General features: G+C 41.1%; 1 protein-coding gene across 1 annotated transcript in view; it reads right to left on the bottom strand.

Moving 5' to 3' along the window:
- Dg (Dystroglycan) overlaps nucleotides 1-13,496 on the bottom strand; it is a 316,602-nt gene that overhangs the window by 183,991 nt on the left and 119,115 nt on the right. Inside the window, exon 2 of the mRNA XM_071598970.1 lies at nucleotides 512-613. The gene's annotated coding sequence lies outside the window, so the exon portion shown is untranslated. The remainder of the gene's footprint in view (nucleotides 1-511; nucleotides 614-13,496) is intronic.

The raw sequence follows: 13,496 nt of genomic DNA on the forward strand, positions 1-13,496 counted from the left end.
TCCCTGGCTTCCAAGTTCGGATTCACATTCTTGAAAAACGTATCCAAGAAAGGAGGATGAGTGAGAGGAAAAAACAGGCTAGGAAAAAGAAATCGCAAACATTTCCGCAGAGGCAACCTCTCACACCCGGGCTCGTTACCATCACGAAGCGTGGGTGGGAGGAAGAGGGGGAGGGAAGGTTGTTGGGTTGGTTTGTGTGCAGGGGGGGGAGGAGGGAGGAAGAACGGGAGAGATGAGGAGGAGGCGCAGGAATAAAATCCACTTTCGCAGATAAGTGGCAATGATCCGATTCCCACCGACCCTCCCAACTCCGAGCCACCCCACGCCAAAAACCCTTTTACCCTCCCTCCCTCCTTGTGCATGCGGAAATTTTCGCGCTTGTGAGGGAGGTGAAGGGCGGTAGGAAGGGAGGGAGGATAGGGAGGAAGAGAGGATAGAAAGGAAGCCCGCATCGATCGAGGGAGGGAGGGAGAGACGGAGAGAGAGAGAGAGAAGAGAACATCTCGCTTACCCTTTCTCCTACTCCACCTCCTGACGCCCTGAAACGCCTGGCACAAAGGCGACGTGGGAGCTAGGGCGGCCTCTTTCATGAACTCGACTCACCAAGATATTCCTGAAAATTAAAAAAAAAATCATTAAAAACCTCCAGTATGGATATTGTACACAAAACTTCAAGGAAAACCTCACCTTACCAGGATAGGAATTCCAGAGAATTTGCTTGGTATTATTTAACACGAGTTTCGATACTTAATTTATTAAATTTAAGCTCATCCGAGGTAAGAATACTTATATCGAGGAAAAAAGCTATATCAAAGACCATTTTTTAAATTCTTCGGTGTTATATGGTTACACATTTAGCCACCAGATAAAATTACGGCAGATTTTTGTTATTTTACATACTTCCTATGAGAATAATGGAAGCCATCGAATTCGAGTGCTGGAGGTGATTGCTTAAGATCAAACTAACAACTAAAATGAAAAATGACGAATTTGACGTAAGAGCACATGAAAAGACAATATGGAGCACGATAAGGAAAATAATCACATGAATTGAGAAATAAATCCCATCAAAAATGTGGGCGCAGGAAAAGTCGACATGGCAACATGAGTACAGGGTGTGAGACCGTGATGTCACCGAAAGAGATACGGTTAGCGAACGCAGACGAATTCGTGAACCAACATCGAAAAGGGAGTGCACGTCACGTAGCCATACATATTCCCACCAGAAAGCGGCGTCCCCGAAGTAAAAACTGAGCAGAACAACTGGAGAGCGCCTCGAGGAAACGGAGAGGTAGTGGCGAAAGAGGTGGGTGCTTGAAAAAGAGGAGAGAGAGAGAGATATATATCTCGCTACACTTTTACGCCGACCGCCGACGAATTCCTCCCATTCCACCGAGGAAACTCATTCGACCGTCGCGAAGGACCCACGAGCGCATATCGTCGTCCATCGGGACATTAAAAAGCACTTCTGGAAAGAGATCAAAAGGAATGGAGGGTGGGCACGGGAGGGGCGAAAGTCGAGGGCCGTCTTTTGAGTGAGGGGGGGGTCGGGAGACAAGCAGGTCGGAGCGCAACACAAGGAGAATGCAACACAATACACATAATGATTACGCGAGACGAAAACCGAAAGCAAAAAGAGTGAGGATTACTGATCGTCTGAGGGGTGACCGACCGTTCTTATCGAGCTATATATTTTACTTTCTCAGGAGCATGAAAAAAAAGCAACACCCCCATGAAAAAAAATTAAAAGAAGAAAGATGTCTTCACCCAATTGTTTGGATGCACTTGGCTCGCAGCAATCGGGATTACGAGATGGGAGGAGCTTTGTCGCTCTCGGAAAAACGCCAAACAAGAGCGCGACGGGGTCGGTCGGCCATGGAGAGTGTCTTCTCATCGCAAGCTCTTCGGCACAAACTCCCCCACATTCTCACCGATGCAATTCATTCATCCGCGACGGTAAATGAAAAATGAATGGTAAATGAATCCACTCATCTTCCTTTTCGTTCCGCCTGTTTAAATGAAATACATTGCCACTTTGAAGTCCCCCCCTTTTTTGATTTAAACACGGGAACCAAATGAGATAAAAAAATAAAAGAACTCGGTTGCACCAGGGAAAGAATTTGTTTGCACAGCCGCTTTCAATGGCCCTTTAAATCAATCAGATTCGAGAAGGAGACGAGTGCTGCCAAGATGGGATTCCGCCTCTTTCGGACTATCAAAGGGAAAATGAATCAACACATTTCCGCCCCAGTCAACTCAAACTTTTCACAAACGCCTGCTGCCCAAGCCACTCAAGGTAAACTATCCTCTCTCGTTTACCCTATCAACTTATGATTCCCAAAAATGTGCGTCGCGACTCCCGTCGGGAGGCGTGCTGCTACGCCCGGGGAGGTATTAACAATCAAAAGAGGAACGAATAACCTAGATAATCAAATATATTATAGTAAAATGTCGATTTCTGAGACAACTGGAAATACAGAGTGGTGCTAGGTGATTGATTCTCTTTTACCTGTATCATTACATCGGTAACTACAACCAGGCGATTTTTATTTCATTATTATTTTACCGACCCACAGTTTGGGCTCTCTCTCGACGGTGAACAAGCATCTTTTTCAAAAATCTTTCATTTCTTCACTCCAACTAATACTTTTTTACGTGTACTCACCCTTCGGGGAAATGCATTGAACCTGTTTCAAGTAAATTAAGTCAGCCCTGAGAATACACCCCAAAGATAAAACCTGCCTGAAGACTTCAGCTTCAAGTTCAGTTCAAGAGAAGTCTCCTTCACCTGTGCTCAACATCAACAGGACAATCTTTTTAGAATTCTAAATAGAAAGATTAATTACAAATGTAATTACGAAGAACTAAAAATTCAATTCAGTTCATTTAACCTCGGCACATAAACCAACCATGGAATTTCCATCCATCCACCCGCGAAGGTGATACCTTCCTTGATCCCGCGTGCATACATTTAAAATTCAGTTTTTTTAATTATCAAGCAGAGCTCGAGCATTTATTCAGCTATTTGAATTACACTCATCTAAATAACATATCCGAGAACATAATGTCAGGGGTTATATCCAAAACAAAGACTCATGGACCTGAATAAAAGAGAACTGACGACTGTGATGGAAAATATGAATTCCAAGGCAATAATCCGAGCGTACTCTCTACATTGTATTAGTGAGTTCTTTGAGGGTAATTTAAAAAAGATCTCTCGTTAGCCTGATATCCACAGAATTCATCTCCACCTCTTCTACAACAGGAAATTTTAACTATTGCCGGACACTGGAAAGTACATTGGAGAGGAGCGAACGAGCGAATCCTAGAAGTTTAATGCGGAGGTAGCCAGCCGTCTGGGTCGTTTCTTACTTATTGTTAGATCCCCAGCCCCGGAAAATCATTCCTCGCTCCAAATTATTACGCTCAATTTAGGGCCTCTCGCTTACTAATTACGAGAACGAAACCAAAGTGCATCGTGCATGCATAAAAAATCATCAGAGGCAGCCCAACGGGCCCTCCTCAATATGCACGTTAATTAAAAGCCATGACGTAATGTGCTTGAAGGCCCACAATTACCATGGTCAAAGGGACATTAAATGCACAGAGCCTTCATCCCGGCGCTTCCAAAATACGCCCCCTTAGCCCTGGAGATTCCGACGGCGGACTTGTAAACTGGAAGGGTGCGACGCGTCAAAGACGTCCGCGCAGTCCACATCAACGGAACCATAATGGGAGGCGACAAAGCAGTGTAGGGAGGAATAAACGCCCGGGTAAATTTCGATTCTCGTTACGTCAAAAAAAGTACGGGCGGTCATAAAAAGCAATGGAGAAGTCGACTAATTAAATGCTCCGGGAACTCGGTGCCTCCCTAGGCATTTTGCGAGACAGCATCACAGTCTCCTCGGATAATAATGGAAAAAATTAATGCAAAAATTTGGTATACTAGACCGCCTCTTGGAGGCGGTCCTAATGAACTGCATGTAATTTTAGTGAATATTTTGATGTGATTGGGTTGAAAATAATGGGTTGGGAAACCTAATGAATTTGAAAAATAAAAATATTGGAAGAAAGAAATAACAGAAAACTGGAGGTGAGCTGCTATGAGATTTTGGGACTTTTGCGCGCACTTTTTTGTATCTTCAAACGGTTGATCACATTAAAAGAAAGTTTAGAAATTTAAAATAACAAAATAATAACAAAACACCACAGTTATTCACCCGGAGGTTGATTTGACAGTTGAGGGTAGAGCTCGCCTAGTACTAAGCTCCACGGCGGGTGGAGTTCTCTCATCCAGATAAGAGGCAATTCTATGGTTTCCCAGGAAGCTGTTACCCGAGAACTAACACAACTTGGGTGAAACTGAGGGTTCCCAGGGGCATCTCCGGAAATCGAACCCGGCCCTCCAGTCACCATTAGTCTAGTTTTTTAGTACCTTGCAAGCCACCGCCCCCTAGAGCGGGCAGTCAACATTATTCACATCCGTTATCGTTCGTGGGCAAAATGACATCCTAAATCAATCTGTTCTACGCTCCACACACTGGACGACCACGTCACCTCAAAGGAATAATTAGGAAATAAAATAATTAATGGGAAAATAATGGGCAATAAAATAATGATAATTTTATTTGTAACCGTTAGAATAGTTTGCTGTTTTTTATGTTAATCAGGCATGTGTGGATTTATGTGAATGGCTTTGCAAAATAAAACAAAGTTCAAATGAAATACGGATATATGACAACGCTGCTAGTATATTTTGGTTCATTTCCGTCAAAATAACCACGTAAAACCTACCTTTGATAGGTGAATTACCATAAAAGAGTATAAGATAAATATTTGAATGAGGACTTGTTTTGGACGGATTCGAGTGATTAAGGACACGATGACCATTGGATCACCTCAACGGAGCTGGAGTTCTACTACTAATGTTCTGAAAGCCCCCACAAAATCCTTCTGGGTGAAAATAAAAATGTTACACAATAAAATTAGATTCTGAGAAATGAATCCGTGGTCAGGTATTAAAAATACATTTCAAGTATTTAAAGTTTTAACTTTTCAAGCCATAAAAAACAAAAAGTTCGATAACTATTATTTCACTATGAAACTTCCCCATAATATACGCCGGAAATAATAAAGCGTTTAGCTTTAAAATTTGCATTATAACATTGAGAAAAGCAAAGAGCGGTAAACTAATTCTAAGTAGCCAAGTAATTCCGAATATTCTATCACGAAAATCTTTCTTATTTGGATACCATCCTCAAATAAAACGTGACACCAAATTTCACTCAAATAAAGCGGTTAATTACGATTCCTGTTATGCCGACGAATATAGAACATAAATTCAGGTTTTCCTGTATTTATAGATGAACAGCAGTCCATAAAACAGAAGGGAAATTTTTTTTACAGAGAATCGCACGCCTTTTTTATTGAAATGAAATGCTGAAAAGAATCAAGAATCATTATATGGTACCCTATAATTGATGGTGGTGTATTCTGATGCTGTTTGATGTGGGCATTAAAGGATTTTTTTTCCATTTTCATGATTTCCCGGGGAAAATAATGAAATATGATTTTTTGTGAGCAAATAATACAATTATGATAATTTGTACGGTGTTAATAACGATGTTTTGCAAGTTTTTTTTAGCTAGCCCAACTCCCACGTGAATTGTTTCGCAAAATAAAATTAGCTTCAGTTTATACCTCGAATAACACAAGTCATGTGTTTGCACTCGTAGTATCTGCCGGATTTTATCAAATATATTTTTCTGTAGACACTTTGATTTTCCAATGAATCTTTTATATTTTTTTCCAATTCGCTGTTGTGATAGGCAAGCTTTGCTGGTTCAAAGGATAAAAAAGAAGTTTATTGCCTATGCAGAAGGATTCAGCGAAAAGTCATCAACAAATTTCAAAAATTAATTAAAATAAATCAGCAGCACTCCGTGCATCGAGTGAACTTAATTTTTCAAAGCGACTAGAAATGTTTCATGAAGTTGCGACTGCAACTAAACATACAACGCGACCACTTGAACTGAAAAATCGAATCACTGCTGCAGTCGCCATATGCGAGCAAAGTTGTTATAAAGCTCATATGGCCCGAAATTGAATACTGCTTCGGAACGCTGCGGACAACATGAGGTGCAAACACTGGAGCAAATCAATGGCGTAAGGAATAAAAATAAGTACTGCGTCAACGTAGCAACTGCAGCAAACAATGTCTCAGCCAACGCTTTAAATGTGAAAGGACTCGAAGCACACCATGTGTCATCCATCGAGGGTAAAAATAAAATATCATGAGAAAACAAATTGTCGGCAAAAAATAAGACCGACGTCATTGTTGTGATAACAGCACTGGCGTACGTTTCGAAACTCCGTAACTCGCATTTGAATCTAAATATTAGGAAAATGACTTCTACGATTTTATAAATAAGGTCACTCAAGTGAATCTTGATTTATTGTCCGTTTATTCATGTTGAATGGGATTTTTCAGCGATCAAGAGAATTTTTTTTAATACGAACGGAAAATGGATCCTACTTTTTTAACCCTCGGACGGATGAATTGTCTTTGGGGCTTCGTCATAACCAAACAAAGGAAAGTTTATTCAAAATGCTTTCGATGAAATGTCCGACATGGGTTTGTTATTATTAAACAAAGATTTAAAGCACAAGCTACAACTGAATCTCAATTTACGTAATTAAAAACTTAACGGGCCGTGCTATCTTGGCCATTAAAATCAGGGAATTGTAATTTCTGATTAACATTTTTTGACGACAGAAAATAAAACGTGAAAGCAAGGAAGTTTTACTTAAATGCTAACCATACACGTCCCTATCATTTAATAGCTTTCCAGTTGGCCCGCTCCGGAATTCCATTAAATTTTCTTGATTTCCCACGCTCGAGAAATTCCAATTCCATTCTTAATAGCACAGGATTAGACCCATTGTTCTGCACTATTCCTTTGAAGTTTTTTTTAAGTAATGGACCTTCCCCAGAGAGAACACCTCATATAAAGTACTTGCAATAGAGCGTGCAATGCATTAAAAAACGTATTTCCATCAGTCCACGTTGGGAAAGAAAGAGATTTAAGGGGCATTCGAATAAAACAAAAGGCCAAATACACAATAAATGTCCTAGTTAATGAAAGACTAATCGATGTTCACATGATTATTGAAAAAACTTCTCATTTTTTACAGTTCCTATTGCTATATGTAAATAAAATCTTCTTTCTTACCATAATTTCAAATTAAAAATACTAGAACATATAAGCTCACAATTCGAAATGCGACGGGGGAAAATTAGAAAAAATAGTGACCACATTCGCTATCTTAGTACAAAAGCCCAAAAATGCGGGGGAAAAAAGTGGAGTAAGATATTTCTCATCATGTACCTGTGTTCAGTTATCGTTCTCGCAAGAAAGTAAAGTGGTTCGAGTGTTCTTCAAATAAAAACCATTAATTTAGACTGAAATATACACAAGAAAAAACTAGAGGAGGTACCGAAAACACAGGGATTTTAATGCTATTGGATCTAATATGCCACAGATACGGTGTATCTTATTTCGTTATCTACATGAAAATTTTGCATTATCTTTCCTACTCTTCCTACTGGCCAGGCTTTTTTTGACAAATGGCACGTATTCATATTTGTACAAGTATTAAGAAATTTACAATGTCAAATCATGTACGATGTCGAATGACAACTCGCTAGGCCGTCCGACAAACAAAATGGTTCCCACAGAGCATTTAATGATTTTGAGCATCGAGAAACTATATTTTAGCAGTCTGAAATGGAAAACTAGTTACAAAAAAGATTTACTAAATTTTCAAACAACTGATACTTGGGACGACTACCCTATTAACAAACTCTCAATATATCCATGATATGATCATCATGCACAATTTGCACTCTTTCATGGCTGATGTCGCTAATAATAAATTATTGCAGCGCGATTCAGGGTTTTTGAATCGATATTTTCCATAATACGTAATCCGACTCAGCTCCAATTGGTTTAAATAACAACAGATACTAGACCGAAATGAGCAACAAGCAACCGACCATTCCAGCTGCCAGTTACCCATCGCGGAATTGTTTCATACGCCATAGGGAATGCTTTCGGTCTGGATGCCGAATAAACCACCTCTAAATCACCCTGGCCCGCGACGCGAAAACTGAATTTTCCAAATCTTTACTAGCCTTATAAATGTATGCCAAATCCTAACTGGTAATACATTTAGAATTGTTTTTTTTCCATTAGGATCTCCCACAAACCCGGTATATTCCCTTAGGAGCATAGAGATACCGAGGAAATGATTTATCACCACCACTTTCTGACCTCCATTCCTCTAAAGCTAAAATTATTCCCTCCGTGTCAGCGTTATACGTACACGCGCAATTTGCATTTACCTCGTAGTTTCAGTCGTGAATGTAATATTCGAATTTCCAGCAGCTTACGGCTGAGGATTTCCCAATAATAATGTGAAGCTTTCCGTTCGTATTTCGTCACCATTTTTCACCAATATTTCCTCTGTATTCCGTTGAATTGAGATAGATACTTCTGCGCTAGTCCAGGTGCGAGTTTTAGCACACACCTTTTCTGTACAAACTTCAAGAGCTCTAATTTCCCGCGACGACAGCTCTACCATCACTCTGGAGAGACAAAAACTGGGTTTAAGAGACCGATGCGGTATGAAAATGTGAACTAACTGATAACGCATCGTCTCCTATCCACATACAAGTTTCTTTTCCTACCTCTGACACACACACATCTGCCTCAATTTGATCCATTTCGCAACCCCATCAGCCTCCACCTTCCCCATTATCCCAACCCTGGCATTACGTCCGTAGACGGCTGTTTAAGGAACAACCTCAGTTGTTCAAGAAAAATAAACACTCCAAAATTGGAGCAAGTGGTCAAGCGGCAGTCAGCAAGTAGGAGTCTTCGCGGGGGGGGGGGGGTAAAAAAACACTCTTTGCTCTCGTAAAAAAAAGATTGCGCCCCACAATGTTGCTTCGCCGAGGGGTGAATAATTCCCCCGATTCCCGAAGGTGGGTGAATCAGGCGCTTGCAGATAAAATCTAGTTCAAAACCAACTTTCAACGCCGATCCTTTGAGACTGCGAAATGAGGGCATTTCCCCTCAACAATGCTCGAGTATGAAGGTCCAACAAGTAGCCTCCTTGCATTTTGCACGCAGTCGGGAAAAGATTCCTTTGAAGTCTCGTTCATAAATCTAAGACCCACATCACAGCTATGCATTTAGGGCCGGAGGAGAAACGGTAATGGATTTTTTCACTGCTTTTGGGAAGTATTTTAATGGATAGTGGGCATAGTGGAGAAGACAGAATGAGAACAACGGTGGAAGCATTCACGATGAGAAGAGAAACGATTACAGGGACACTAAGAAAATATGTGAAGAAAATATTAGTAAAAACTGCAGTCTGGGCGGTCTTTGAGGTAGTAGGATAAGCGCAAATTGGAGAGAAAAATTCAAAGAACTGCAGGAGATGCCGATATTTAATTGGAGGCATTTCAGACGTGGGAGTGGCGAAGATAGGAGAAAATAAGTTGGATAGTGATGAAGACAAAGGCCAAAGTTTTAAATATGGTGGCGGATGAGAGAAATTCGCTAAGGGATATTAGAAACAACAGACAAAGTGGGTGGAGGAAAGATTGCAAGGCAGTGGGATGTTGAAGGACGTGTCAGAGGGGAGAATGTTAGGAAAGCGGCAGAGGAAGGACGACAATAGACTTTCTGGAGAGCATAAAGTTACCAAATAATGAAGAAGGAAATAATGCAGGGCGAATAGAAGGATGTTCTCATGATACGTCGAAGATAATAGTTAGTCATGGACCGTCCAAAACCTACCATGAATAGGTTGAATAACTTGAATGAAACGTTCAATGTATTCAATGATAATTTCGCAACAAGAAGTCCTTCTGCATTAGAAAGGTGTTCGCAGGATAACACTGAACATGGATCCATTGACAACAACATTGAACATTGACCAAATATCCAATCGCTAAGCTTTGCGCTGTTTGAAACTACGCACTAACTCAATCCAAAAGTACGTATTCCATGGTTATGTCATCCCGTAGCTTTCTGAAGGGTTCTCCCGGATTCATAAGAGGAGCAGCCTAAAAGAACGTATTGACTTCCCATACAAGTATCGATAAAGGTTAAAAACACACTGAATTCTTAAACTACATGAATGAAGATAACAAGTCGCAATGATAGTTCTCTATGTTCTAACTGATTTCACCGCTCTCTTATATATGTATTCATGCATGCTCTCTTATAAATATATATATATATATGTATATATATGTATATATATATATATTATATGTATATATATATATGTATATATATATGTATATATATATGTATATATATATATATATATACACAAACACACTTTTTCATTTAGACGGCCACTATAAGAAAAATATTAAAAACTCTAGTGAAACTCACTGCCATTTCGGGGCCTGGAGGTGGCTCTTTCATCATCAGAAGGAAAACACAGCTTACGAAGGGGGCCACCCGGTCCCGAGAAGTCCAGGAGTTTAATTGTCTATATAAACATATGTACACATTTGTCCATGTGTATAATTATATATATATATATATATATATATATATATATATATATATATATATATATGTATATATATATATACATATAACATATATACATATAATATATATACATATGATATATGTATATATATATACATATATGCATACAAAAATATGTGTACATGTATGCACATACACACGCGGACATATTTGCTGGAGAAATGAAAAGAGAGAAGGAGCACAGTGACCACTCTCTCAGAAATGAAACCCACCTCGTGGTAAATTAAAAAGAGACCCTGAGCCTGGAATTTTCAAAAACATCTTCCCCAAATAACTAGGCACATCCAAAGGGGCGCCCGGGAGATTTTGAATTTCCCATTTCATCCAGAGGGAATGAGAGGGAAGGGGATCGGGAAATAACAATAAAGAGATCCGAGTTGTTGACACGTTTTAATTCACGCGGCGTCGCGACGACCGGGATTGGAGTTTAAAAGGTATCCGCCGCCGGAATCCTTAATTCGGGCGATTTAAAATGGACGGTGGCGGGGGGTGGGGGAGAAAACAGAAGAAGAGCGAGCCCCCGATGTTTGCGACGGAGTTGGGGGGGGGCGAGAGGGAGAGGACGTAGAGAGGCGTAAGGGGGGGGGGGGAGGAAAGGAGACCAGCCGAGGAATTCGACACGCTACTCACGGAGCAAATTTTGCGAAAATTCATTTGATGATTAGGGGAGATGGAATGGAGAGAGGAGGTGGTGTTTGGACGACGCGCGCTCCCCATGAACGGTAGGAGGAGGGCCATGGAGACGGATGCGACGCACGGGCCTAGCATTCCGAATGGGACCTTCCCTTCCTCCGGGGAGACTCTCGCCTAAATTAAGAGACGGGGCACCGCCTTACACATCTCATAATGAGACCGTCCCCCGAAAAAAAACCAACCCACCCATCCACCCACACTCACACCCTTCGCTCCCCCAAGACATCTTCCACCAAAAAAAAACACTTTCTCTCTCTATATTTTTTCAAAGTGGAAACGAGCGAACGAGGGAAAGACATGGGGGGGGGGGGGGCTGGTAAATTTATAAAGGATGGATACGGTGACGCCACACCCCGGGGCAACCGAGTGACTCGTCGATTAGGCGCCTGGGTGTGGGGAGAAGGGGGGACGATTATGTGCGGCGACTCGAGTAAAAAAATAATGAGGATACTAGTAGGGATGAGGTATTTAGGAGTGGGGGCGTGGGGATACGGAGGCGGACTTCGTAATATGAAGCGAATGACGAGCCTTCTGGAGATACCGAGACAAACGCTCTCGCGGCCCCGGGAGGCACCATCCCCGGGAACAGAGCGACCTAAAGACCCCCCCCCCGCCACACGCCCTTGCGGCGGCTTGCGGGGTATTATGTAGATTATGTAGATGTAAAGACAAGAGCGAGAATTTCCCAGGACGGGTATTCCACCGATCACACGACATAAGCCAGTCAAATTACAAGTGAAATGGAGAAAAAGAACCCAAAATAAGGTGACAGGAGTTGGAAGGCCTCGCCGAGAAGAATGCAAAATGATTTTCAATTCACATGTCGTGGATTTAATAAGAAGGATACATAATTAAATTAACACTGCGGAACATATAACGCAGAATTCAAATCGCTACATCGCTAATAAAAGGATGAATTCCGAATGCCTTTGTGTACACAAGCGGGTGACTGACTCTGAATGACTGTGACCGAATTTCATACAGTTATTTGAATTGGACACTATTATCCTTCGTAATTCTTTGTGTGATATACTTCGCAGGTTATCCAGGTTATTTATGCGTCATTTTAATTTGTCTTTCTCAGTCGAATGTTACATTACGCTTTCACCTATCAGACAGTACACTAAGAATCGATTTCATACCGCAATTGTGGTTTTTGTTTTCCAAAGTGACTTTGGTAGATACGTGTACATTAAGGTACGCCTTTCAGTCCACGTACTATGTTCGAAGAGGTACCAGTTTACAGTGGAAATAAAACATTATTTGAAAAAATGTTGAATAAGTTTCATCTACCAATTTATATTTGTTTATTGTTCAGACTAATTTATATTTGCCGTTCTCGGTGGCGGGGGGTGTAACGTCCTCGTCTGCCAATCCAAGGGTCGCGAGTTCGACTCCCGCCTGGGTGGGTTTCCCTCTACCCAGGGTTTTTGGGTGTTTTTAAACGTCTCCATTGTTTTCACTGTTAATAGTCATTAAAGGCCAAACAGTGCTGTTTTCGGACTAAGGCTAAATAAATAAATACACTGAAGATCGGTGTATAAACTCGCTAGCTCTATTCTCTTTGTTTCATAAAATTTCCTGCTTATTTTCGATACTATCTCGAAAGGAAATTTGAACATGACAGCCAATTGGTTCATACGGGACAAGCAAAAAGTTTTCATCCGGTTTGCCTGACTATATCGGAAGGTATAGTCCTTTCTAATGGAAACTCACCTTCCCCAGGGACAAAACTTTAGCTGCGCGCGACTAAGTTCACCCGCCTATCTCATTACGCCGCATCTCATTTAACGGGAGAGCACTTGCGGTCCACGATCACAGAGAGCTCCTCGTTTGGGAGACAGCTTCGGGAGACTCGGATTAAGTGCAACTTTCATCGTTCGAGACTGAAATTACCGATAGCGCACTAATTTTAAGTGCTCTCCGAACCCCGTCGTAAGGTTCATTAACCTTAGGAAATTCCACAACCGGAAAGAATCCTTGGTATGTTACTCCGATTCGTTCACACCAGTCCGCCATCGAAAAAAAGTAAGTTTCACCTGGTCGGGGAACAGACTTTTTCCTTTGTTTCTCTCACTGGAATTTAAAGTAAGCATACGATAAGTTTTCCGACGCAACACATTAATGAATGAATTTACAAAAACATAAATATGCCTGAATTTCGTA

The sequence above is a fragment of the Hetaerina americana genome, unplaced genomic scaffold, assembly GCF_022747635.1.
Source record: "Hetaerina americana unplaced genomic scaffold, ioHetAmer1.1.p SCAF_10, whole genome shotgun sequence".
Lineage (NCBI taxonomy): Eukaryota > Metazoa > Arthropoda > Insecta > Odonata > Calopterygidae > Hetaerina > Hetaerina americana.